This window comes from Coptis chinensis, chromosome 3 (genome assembly GCF_015680905.1).
Source record: "Coptis chinensis isolate HL-2020 chromosome 3, ASM1568090v1, whole genome shotgun sequence".
NCBI lineage: Eukaryota > Viridiplantae > Streptophyta > Magnoliopsida > Ranunculales > Ranunculaceae > Coptis > Coptis chinensis.
The window spans coordinates 751,845-763,339 of NC_141458.1; the positions used below are offsets into that span (position 1 = coordinate 751,845).

The following is an 11,495-nucleotide window of genomic DNA, read 5'->3' on the forward strand; positions in this document are numbered from 1 at the left end:
GGTCTATGATGTTTTTCAAATTACATAATTAAATAAACCAAAATATCTATTTATAGAATTACACAAAGTAGATGTTGGATTTCTTTCTTTTAATATTCTAAAACTCAAAATAGTCTAGATAAGTTGTATTATTGTATTGATGTTGGTGGCGGTAAAATATGATCTAGATATATGAGTGCCCTACCTCTTTTTTATCTGTTTATCATAAACCCATGGAACGAAGGTTTCGGAATGAAAATCATGATTTTTAAATGTCACTGAATTCTTACAGTTCAGAAAAATCTGGAAATAATAGCGTTTTATTTAACTTGGAGCAGGATATTAATGTGGTCAATCTCTCCATGGACTACAAGGAATGTAAGGTAGAGATCAAAACAATTGATGCTCAGGACTCTTACAAGAGTACATGGTGGAGTAGTTGTTCAAGTAACTGGATGGCTTATTGTGAAGGATAATGTGAAAAGGAAGTTTACTCAATCATTTTTCCTGGCCCACAAGACAAAGGCTACTTTGTTCGTTCTTAATGATATTTTTAGATATGTGGATGAGTATGAAACGGTGAAGTCCGATGCAGTTTCCATTGCAGTTAATGGCGTCACTGAAAACGTCACATCAACTCCTGTAGTCCTGTTACCCCAGATCCAGGTTGCCTTCATCTTCTTTTCATTTCTTTATATTCCACAGGTGGCTTGGTACCATTTATGTTTATTCTTGGCTATTTTTGTTGCAGAGCCCTCTCATATTCCTCAGCATCCCATGCCCGAGAATACAACTCCAGAAGTGGAGGTGTCAATGGTGAAGTATCCACTGTAGAAGTTGATGTTGTGGAGGCCCATGTTCATTCAGGTCAAGATGAAGTTGTTCCAGTCACCGAGCCAGCTTCAACAGTTCTGGAAGAGACTCCAAAGAAGTCTTATGCTTACACTTTTATTATTCCCAAGTCATTTGTGTTTACATGTGTTGATTATTAAAATATTGCCTCTGGTCTTGGTTATATGCAGAATGCAATATATTGCTTTGGAGATGATACCTTGCCAGAGGGATTTAGGGTGAAGAAATGTGATTTGGTATCGTATCAGCCTTATGGCATGGGATGAATGAACTATATTTGAGGTGAGGATGCAGAAGAATATCGTCCAGAGAGGTAGATTGACGAAGATGGTAGTTGCCACATGGAGATCCCTTTCAAGTTCCCAGCCTTCCAGGTAATAGATTTTATTAAACAAACTTTGCCATTGGTACTAATTTGGACCTCTCACACCTCTTAGACGAAAAACTTTTACTCTTATCCATGTCGTTGTGATTTTTTAGACCAATTACAAACAATCTCTTCATTTTTATTTATTTATTTTTTAAATTTGTGGGAGCACAAAGCCGAATACAACTAAATTCACATTGTTTCTTGCTTCCTAGGCTGGGAGGTGAATTTGTGTTGCGAAAGAATTTGCTTTCTTGCAAATGAATGTGTCCACTTACGTCCTCTTGGTGTTCTATGCCCTGGATCGATCTTTTGAGTTGATACTGGCCTCATTTGCTCCTCCGGTAGTGGGGATTTTGTCTCAGCATCTGTATTGATATAAACATCTTCCTCGAGGGTGTTGAGATTGAAACAGATATGGAGAATGCTGCATCACTTGCCAAAGCTCTTTACATAGCAATAGCAATTCCAATGACTATATGCTGCTTCATCTACTCCTTCCTCTACTGCACTTATCCAAGAGACAGAGCGAGAGCACGAATGTAAGCGTTAATAGAATCAAAAATGTAGATGATCGAGTTTGACAATCCTCTTATCGGAGGTGAGTATTCCCAAGTACGATTTTTAGAATCACACAAGCTCAATGGAAAGAAAAGCGTCACTGAGATTGATTATGAAGAAGAGGATGATGGTCTAGAGACTGACGAAAGTGATGAGAAGAGGTTACTTTCCCACCAATTGACATTCTCAAACCTGGGGGAATAGTAAGTGTATAAGCAACAGATTACACGTGTTTGAACTCCAACACTTAACTAGCTCATGAAGAAGGCTTAATATATGATAATTTTTGTGAGGCTTTTGTATATCTATAGAGTAAACACATCAATGAGCTTCAATTTTTTGTACGATAAGTTAGTGTACTAAAGCACACTCTCATGTCTCATGTGAACTGTAAATTTTTATCAGTGAATTACTTTCAAATGTTTAGTTCTCCAGAAGGAACAGATGTTCAGTTACCTGGTTTCATGTATTTTTTAGTTTTTGGTAAAGAATAACTCATCTCTCAATGCATGTGCAATTATGAGTGTGAGTTGTTTTTTCCAGTTGCGTCGATAAGCATCACAGTTTGATAGGTTTCACTACATATTGTTTAGTTTTTAGCAACAAATTCTTCGAGAGATTTGATTTTTTACTTTCTTTTTTGCCTTTCTGCGGCTTCAAGTTTTCGTTTTCATAGGGTGTCAACAATGGTTTGATGAACATGTTAAATTAAATCTGGTATTATTGATCATTACGACATCGCTGGCACTGACATCACAAGGATAACCTGTAGACTTCATCTCAAGTAAAAAATTTGGCAGTTGCATCAACAAATTTCTTATTAGCTAAGACTGTTAAGAGGGAAGTATATGTGTTTAGACTTGGTCATAAACATGTTGCCTTCGAATTATATACAGCTTTATAGGTTCATAGTAGAACCAACATTGCCAGAAGAAGCATGCATTTCTAAAAGACATGAGTAGGTGGATGATGTTGGTAGAAAGCCAGTCTTCTCCATTTTTGTAAAGTCTATGAACTTAACTCAAATAGTGTACTTGGCATTTTGTGCACTTAGGCCCACTCAACTACTATCATATGTTGAGTTTGATTACTTAGGAAAGCCAAGGCAGCAACATGAAGGTGTCAACTTATCAAAAATGGTGATGGTAAGGAGTTCCATATTTGTACCCCCATACTTAGAAAACGTTGCGCAAGTAAATTGCACAAGAAGACTTGAATTGAACAGGACCTTTAAAATTTTAATATGTTGATATTGAATTTGATTGTTTATCGATTATTTTATTTGATTTTATCTATACATCCAATGATAGCGTTTGTACGCCAATCAATTGGAACGAGTGGTGGTCTACATATCACAAATTGATATGATGTGGTGTACACAATTTTAGCTGTGTTAATTTAAGCCAAAATAATAGAAATACTAGCAATCTTCCTCTCCCGGTTTTTAGTATTTTTCGATAATTCTTGAATTGAAAGTGTGACAGTATACTTTGGACAACATGTTGCTTTCACTTATGAACAAGATGAGGTTGGGCACAATATTATATTTCCTATCTGTCTATTGAGATTTTTTAATGTTTTTTAGTCCTATCTATGTGCAGGTCGCATCACGTGACATTTGTTTGTAGAGATTGAAAGAAATTTACCATGTTAAGTATCAATTTTCTTAGAGGTGGTGTGATTGTTAGTAACTTAGTATAATAATTTTCGTCTCTGTAACCAGTTCGGTTCTAACTATTTTTTTTTTGAAGCGTAGGTCACGGCGAAAATTTGGTCGAACCATTGTTGTTATCTCGGAATTCAACAGTTGGACATAAAGTGTTGTAAAGTAAATATGTTCGTAGGATATGATTGTCAAAACAGCTATGCATTTTCAGGTTTAAATTTAAGATGGAAACGAGTGATTGAGTTTTTTTTCCCGTTATAAAGGTGATAAAGATACAACTTAAACCAGATGTGCATGCGCAGTATGAAGATTAGAAATGTGGCTTAAAAAAAACATACCAAGAGCGGATTGAGATTTTCCTGTTTTACAGTATGACTTTATTCACATTTTCTCCTTGCAGTGAACAGACCAAAAATGTTTGGTGGAAGGTGTTGCACCTGAATTGAAGCACAAGACACTTACTACTTCTTACATTGCCCGTTTGACATCTTCGAGCGGGAGGATATTGCTTAGAAGCATCCCAAATTGTAAGGTGAGCCGCATCATAGTGTGGAAGTTTATATTCATCATTTGGGAGAACAAGGAGAACATGTAATATTTTCTTTTTTCAATTTAAGTCATTGCATAAGAAATTCGGCCTTTACTTACAGATCATCTAATTGTAAACATCACGTTAGTGTTGGGGTTGAATTTTTTTTGTAAGGAACACTAGACTGATGTGATGCTTTAACGTCCAAGGAGATAGAACATATCTATGACAGAAACTGAGTCACAAATGCAATTTGAGGATGTATTTGTTGGTGAGGAGGTTGTTGTCGGTAAAGCTCTATCTTTCGATGCAGCATAAACACTCATTAATGTCTATCTGTTTTCCTACTAAGTTCATATTTAATAACCTTTTTATGTTCTTCAGCCTATAAATTCCACTTTGTAACAAGTTTTGTTTGGTTCAAAAATATTATGTTACCTTTTGAAGTCAAATTTCTTAACTTCATTATTTCTGTTTTCTTTGAAATTCCTTCCAAGTTTAATTATAAATTGTCATTACATCACAAACTCTGACCACATTTATCTGAATTTGTTTGTTATGATTGTACAATTTAAAGGAAAAATAAATAAATAAATTTCAACCAAAACCATAGAATTACTAGCAATCTTCCTCCTCGTTTTTAGTATTTTTCTATAATTTGTGACTGAAAGTGTGAAGTATATATACGTCGGACAATATTGTTTGCAAAGATTTTGTCTAGCACGTGCAACGCATGTGCCCATTTACTAGTACTTAATTAATTATAATATATACGAGACCAGTTGTGACGTGCAGGGTAATAAGTTGTAAAGTAGGTTGTGTTTGATTAGTAGAGGGTTATCTAATAATCCATTATCATAAGATAATCAAAGATCATATAATATCACTTTGATCATATAATTCTATCTGCACGCAAGAAGCCATAAAGAGGAGACTTCGGCCCTGTATTCAAGGGTGGTTTTACTCTAGAGAAGATTGCTGGCCCATTATCAACTGGTGAGCTGAGATTAAACAACACCAATATCACTAACAATCTCATTGTCATTCGCCATGCACATTCAACTACTTCACTATTCCGTACGAGAAACTATATATGTGTCGATGGCTGGGGATTCAGTTGATTGAGAAGGTTGTGCGCACATAAAACTTTGGCAGAGCTCACAAATGATGACAAGTTGACAAGGTATGTATATGTACGTGTAATGACTCGCCTCAGCCTACCACGTTGATACTGTCCCCACTTAGCCACTGCGGACCTCTGACAGTGTGGGGTTTTCGAACTCCAAACAACAGTTTCCTAGGAGGTCACCCATCCTTGGACTACTCTTACCGGAGCATGCTTAACTGTCGAGTTCCTACGGAATCCACAACCAAACGTTCTGGAAAAAGCCTCGACATTAGGATTTGGATGATTAATTAGTTATAGTCAGAATCTTTGGACAGTCGCTTAAGCGAAGTGAGAGACCACCATGACGCAACCATTACCCAAACCCGGGCTATGCACCTTTCTATCATACCCTTTCCCAGGCCATGCCTAGGGGTATCACAATCCCACCACCTTAAGAATGAGCTGTTCTCGGCTCTAATACTATTTTATAATGACCCGCCACACCATACCACGTCGATTATATATATATATATATGACCCGCCTCACCCTACCACGACGATCTTGACCCCACTTAGCCTAGGGGTTTTCACAATATATATAATACTGAACATGAGTGTGAAGGCTAATGTGAATCTGATACCAAACCATTGCAACTATGGCTTCGTCTCCTACAAAGCCCATATTCACGCTTTATATATATATATATGGAGTTGGCTACCTTGACAGCTTATCTTGACATCCAAAACTTAAAAGTGAATTTGTACATTAAATTAAGGGCTTATTTTTGGTAGAGAATATCTTCCTATCTTGGATATAATCTCCACCAAAACTCGTCTCAATTGGATATGTCTAGCTTTATTAAAAAGAGTGCTAAAATTGTGAACCGTTAGATAAATATTGAACTTAAACACAACTTTTGACAAGGTTAGACATGTTCAAATGTCTTGATAATTTGTGGAGATGATCTCTATTGTATGGAGAACATATTCCCAGAAAATCAGCTCTTAGTTCATTGTGTAAGTTGTGAATGTCAAGATAAGTTGTCAAGGTAGCTATATATATATATATGTTATAGTCAGAATCTTTGGACAGTCGCTTAAGCGAAGTGAGAGACCACCATGACGCAACCATTACCCAAACTCGGGATATGCACCTTTCTATCATACCCTTTCACAGGCCATGCCTAGGGGTATCACAATCCCACCACCTTAAGAATGAACTGTTCTCGGCTCTAATACTATTTTATAATGACCCGCCACACCATACCACGTCGATTATATATATATATATATGACCCGCCTCACCCTACCACGACGATCTTGACCCCACTTAGCCACTGCGGACCTCCGACTGAACACGAGTTTGAAGGCTAATGTGAATCTGATACCAAACCATTGCAACTATGGCTTCGTCTCCTACAAAGCCCATATTCACGCTTTATATATATATATATATATATATATATATATATATATATATATATATATATATGGAGTTGGCTACCTTGGATGCCTTATCTTGACATCCAAAACTTAAAAGTGAATTTGTACATTAAACTAAGGGCTGATTTTTGGTAGAGAAGATCCTCCTATCTTGGATAGAATCTCTACCAAAACTCGTCTCAATTGGATATGTCTAGCTTTATTAAAAAGAGTGCTAAAATTGTGAACCGTTAGATAAATATTGAACTTAAACACAATTTTTGACAAGGTTAGACATGTTCAAATGTCTTGTTAATTTGTGGAGATGATCTCTATTGTATGGAGAACATATTTCCAGAAAATCAGCTCTTAGTTCATTGTGTAAGTTGTGGATGTCAAGATAAGTTGTCAAGGTTATATATATATATATATATATATATATATATGGGGCTGGCTACCTTGACAGCCCCAATTGACAGCTTATCTTGCCATCTCGTCATGTCCGTTCGATTACATCTAATCCAATGGACAGATCACACACCCCAAACAACTAAAGAATAGAACGGGGGTAAACTAGTCATTTAACTTTCTTGTTGAATAAATCAAAAAAAAAAATGCACAAACATCTTCCTTTCACCATTTCTCTCTCTCCTCACCAACAAAGGAACGATTGAAGATGACGAAGTGGCTTCCTCCCCTCAACAACGAAAATGAAATCCACTACCACTACTGAGAGAAATGACCGAGAGAAAAAGTTTGCTCTATAAAATGAAGATCCCACCAAATGATAAAACCTTATCACTCTAATGGTCGACCGCTATCCGCTTCGATCGTCTTTAGAAAGAGCGAAGAAGCAAGTTGCAACTCCTCCCTCATTCAAGAGTCGCCATCGCTATTATTATTTAATAATAGGCTTGAGACTTATTATTACTCGTAAACACCGCCGTCCCCCCTTCTTCTTCTTCATTTGGCACACGACTACTCGAACCCAACCGTGGACTATACCATTTCTTCAAACCAAGGTTTCATCTTTTTTCTTCCCGTGTTTCTATTCGGTTGTTATTATTATTATTAACTAATGGCATTGTGCTGATTCGTAGGCGAATGGAAAAGAAAATGAAGTACATATTGGTGACCGGAGGTGTGGTCAGTGGTCTTGGTAAAGGCGTCACTGCCAGTAGCATCGGTGTTCTTCTCAAGGCTTGGTAAAACCTATAATGCACGAAATTGCCTATTAAGAAATAAGAAGTTGTATTACTTCTTAATTTTATGGGAATTAAGAAAAAGCAATGTTTGATTAAGAAAATCTAGCCATTTCTTGGTTTGTATTTTGTTACCCCGTTTTGTGCAAAACTTCAAGTATTTGATCAAGGTGTGTTAGTGTATACATTGAAAGCTTTGTAAACTTAAAGCTTTGTTATCAAGAATGTAAAAATAATTCAATGCTATGCTATTGTTTATATGGGTTCATTCATTATTGTTGTATTTGAATGCCAATTGGATACGTAAACAGTTCTTTTTGTGGACTATGAACAAAGAATGTTCATAGCTTATGACTATGAACAATCAATGTTCATAGTCCAATTGTTCATAGTCACAAAGCCCACAATCTACTCACCAAAAATAACAACTGAAAAAGTAAAACCCAAATAGGCGATCCTCTTATAGTGTTTGGGCTATATAGGCGACGCCCCTAAACCCAAATAGGCGCCCGCCCTCTTATAGTGCCTGGGATATAGGCGCATGCTGACAATATTGCACCAACTCATTTTTTGAATGATATGAACAAAGAATGTTTATAGCTCATGACTATGAACAATCATTGTTCATAGTCCAATTGTGATATGAACAAAGAATGTTCATTGCTCATGACTATGAACATAAATTGTTCATAGTACAGTATGGACTATGAACAATCACTGTTCATAGTCCAATTGTGATAAAAACAAAGAATGTTCATAGCTCATGACTATGAACATTGATTGTTCATAGTACAGTATGGACTATGAGCACTCATTGTTCATAGTCCAATTGTTCATAGCTCATACAATTGGGACAACAATTTTACTAATATACTAAATACATGTTAAATGCACTTTACTAATATACTAAATACATATTCCTTCAGCGAGAAATACCACAGCATCCAAGCCACCAATTGCCAAGATTTCTTCTTCAGATGTCGTCCAAGCTTTTACTAACCAACTCGCTGAAGGAATTAATCTTTCAAAGCAAAAAGGATCATTGCTCCCTTTTCGTTCTTGAAAGAACCTCCGCCCAAAGTAAACACTGACATTTCCCGGTTGTTTTCTCAATATAGAATACAATGACAAGAGTCTGATACACAGGCCTACGTTAATGCCTGCAGAAGTTAAAAGCGCAGCAACGTTCATCTTTGTCTAGTACGATCAAAATGTCTACGCATCATATCTACCAAGTGACACAGCGAAAGACCATATTGATGTTCTCATATGTTGAAAGACTAGTACTGCAACGAAAAAGTAGCTTTTGTTAAACCAGACGCTAAGAATTTTAGGACACAAAGAAAATGTTCAAAGTTCAAACAACAAAAAAGAAGCATTTAGAAACAACTTTACCAGTAGTCATCTAAGAGTGTTTTACCAGTACTTTAAAAGAGGATATTATTAAAGAAGGTTCAAAAAAAGCAATATACGTGCTTCCGTATTGTATGTTCAAGAACAATACCAAGCTGACGTTGTGAGGACATAAGAAGTAAACAATATTTAAAATTTAAACTCAGCCTGAGCCCATCTAAAGGAAACCTATAAAACCTTTCCCAAAAAGGATGAAAAAGAGATCAAATTTATTCCATCGATAAGCATCCACTACCAACTATCTTCCAAAATAATTATATATGAACATTTGAACTCAGTTCCACACCAAATGATTTGGATGCGTTCCTTGACAAGAAATTCGTAAAAGGTTCTTAATTTTTCCTAGTGAAATATTTTCCGGAATTGCTAGGTTTTATACTCCCACCAAATCTTGACATACCACATCCGCCTGTCCAAATTCAGCTACCTAAGCAACAATGTACATCCTCAAAAACCGAAATTTCTAAAAATTGTGTCTACCTGTTCCAGATCAGATGTTTCAAAATTGGGAAATTCAATGACAGAGATGGCTAATTCCAAAAAAATAGTATAGTGATTTTTTGTGAAAAAGAAAGATAATGGGCTCCAATTGAATAGTCGGGTGATCTTTTGTGAAGAAGAAACCAAATGGGGTTTCTCTCAGAGAGTGAGGAGGAAGAGAGAGAGGAAGAAGAAGTCAGGGTGTTTTGTTGGTTTTTGTTTTTTATGAATAGAAAATCAAAAATGACCATTATACCCACCTCAATTCTTTGTTTGATAAGGAATAGTTCTTGGACGTTGGATGGGTTGTGATCAAACAGACGCGGACATTTATCAAGTCAAGATAAGTCATCAATTGAGTCAAGGTAGCTAAAGCCCTATATATATATATATATATATATATATATATATATATATATATATATATATATATATATATATATATATATATATATATATATATATATATATGAAGCTCGTTACATAAACTCCACCACCAAAAATAGATTTATAAGATGAATTGAGGGTTGATTTTTGGTGAAGATAGTCTTCTCATAATAAAGAATATTCCTACAAAAAAATCAGTCCAAACTAAAATGTTTAACCTTGTCAAAAGTTGTTTTGAAATTTGAAAAATCTGGACCATTGGATAATTTTATAACATTGTAAGCAAATTTTGATACGTCTAGACATCTTCAATTGTGTTGGTTTTTTCCAATGATGATCTATATTGTAGGGAGAACATCTACACCAAAAATCAGCTTCTAATTCATTGATTTTCATGGTGGAGTTTCTCTGGAGTTCATATAAGTGGAGTTCATATACAGGCAGGTTCTGTTTACAACACTTTTTATACAATACTCCTTGAAAATATAAATTAAGCATTGATTCCTTATAAATATGATCTTCACACCATGGAAATCATCTCCATAAAAATTCAGCTCATTTGAAAACTCTTAACCATGAGAAAAATTGCTCTCAATCTATAAATTTTCATCACCGGTCCATAAATATCAATTTTGTAACATTTTTTTGACAAACTTAGAAATGTTCAAAGGACCCAATATCTTGTGGAGGTAATATCCATGGTGAGAACATCTCATCCACAAAAACTTTGCCCTTAAATCATCTTAAAGGGTCCGGTAGGATATATTGTATAAAACGTTGTATAAAAAGTGTTGTAAACGGTAGTTTATATATATATATATAAAAACTAGACTTAAAATGACTCCAAAAAAACTAATGCAATGAATTAGAAGCTAATTTTTTGTGGAGAAGTACTCCACACAATAGAGATCATCTTCAGAAAAAAATCAATTCATTTGAAGATGTACAACCTCGTCAAAAAGTGTTTATAATGTTATAATCAATTAATCATATATATATATATATATATATATATATATATATATATATATATATATATATATATATATATTGGGGCAGTTTAAATGGGCAGCCACTATAAGTAGAAGTGTAGATCGAACTAGTTTTTTTTTTTTTAAATCAAAATTTCATTTCCACTTCACAATATAAGCTAAAATATAGTAAACAAAAAGTATTCTAAGGTGTAAGCATATTAGGATCACCATATCTCTATTAGTAAAATACACCATAATTAACCTGGCATTTTAAATTAGACCAGCCTTTTTTCTACCACCTAATACCCCTAATTAAATACAAAAAAAATATTATTCAATGTCTTTAAAAAGGACTATTTCTATTTATACCCTTCAATTACAACACACAGACAGAGGAGTTTTATGTAAATTCAGGGCAAAAACCAAATCCACGCCTATATTGACATGTACGCGGTGTTGCCTTCCCATTAATAGCCACTTAAATACCATTAATACCCACTTAACTACCATTAATACTGAGTTCTTTCAACTTCCCCTCCTTTCTTCATGAACTCA

General features: G+C 35.1%; 1 long non-coding RNA gene across 3 annotated transcripts; it reads left to right on the plus strand.

The window, feature by feature from the left end:
• Positions 1-550: 550 nt before the first annotated feature.
• On the plus strand, positions 551-4,391 carry LOC147507038 (uncharacterized). Of its 3 annotated transcripts, none has more exons than XR_015216140.1 (4): positions 551-645; positions 731-1,205; positions 1,414-3,957; positions 4,129-4,391. It is a non-coding gene; the product is annotated as an uncharacterized LOC147507038 (long non-coding RNA). The 3 variants fall into 3 exon arrangements; XR_015216139.1 differs by lacking the exon at positions 4,129-4,391 and having other exon boundaries at positions 731-910; positions 1,002-1,205; positions 1,414-4,074; XR_015216138.1 differs by lacking the exon at positions 4,129-4,391 and having other exon boundaries at positions 1,414-4,074.
• The last annotated feature ends 7,104 nt before the right edge of the window (positions 4,392-11,495 follow it).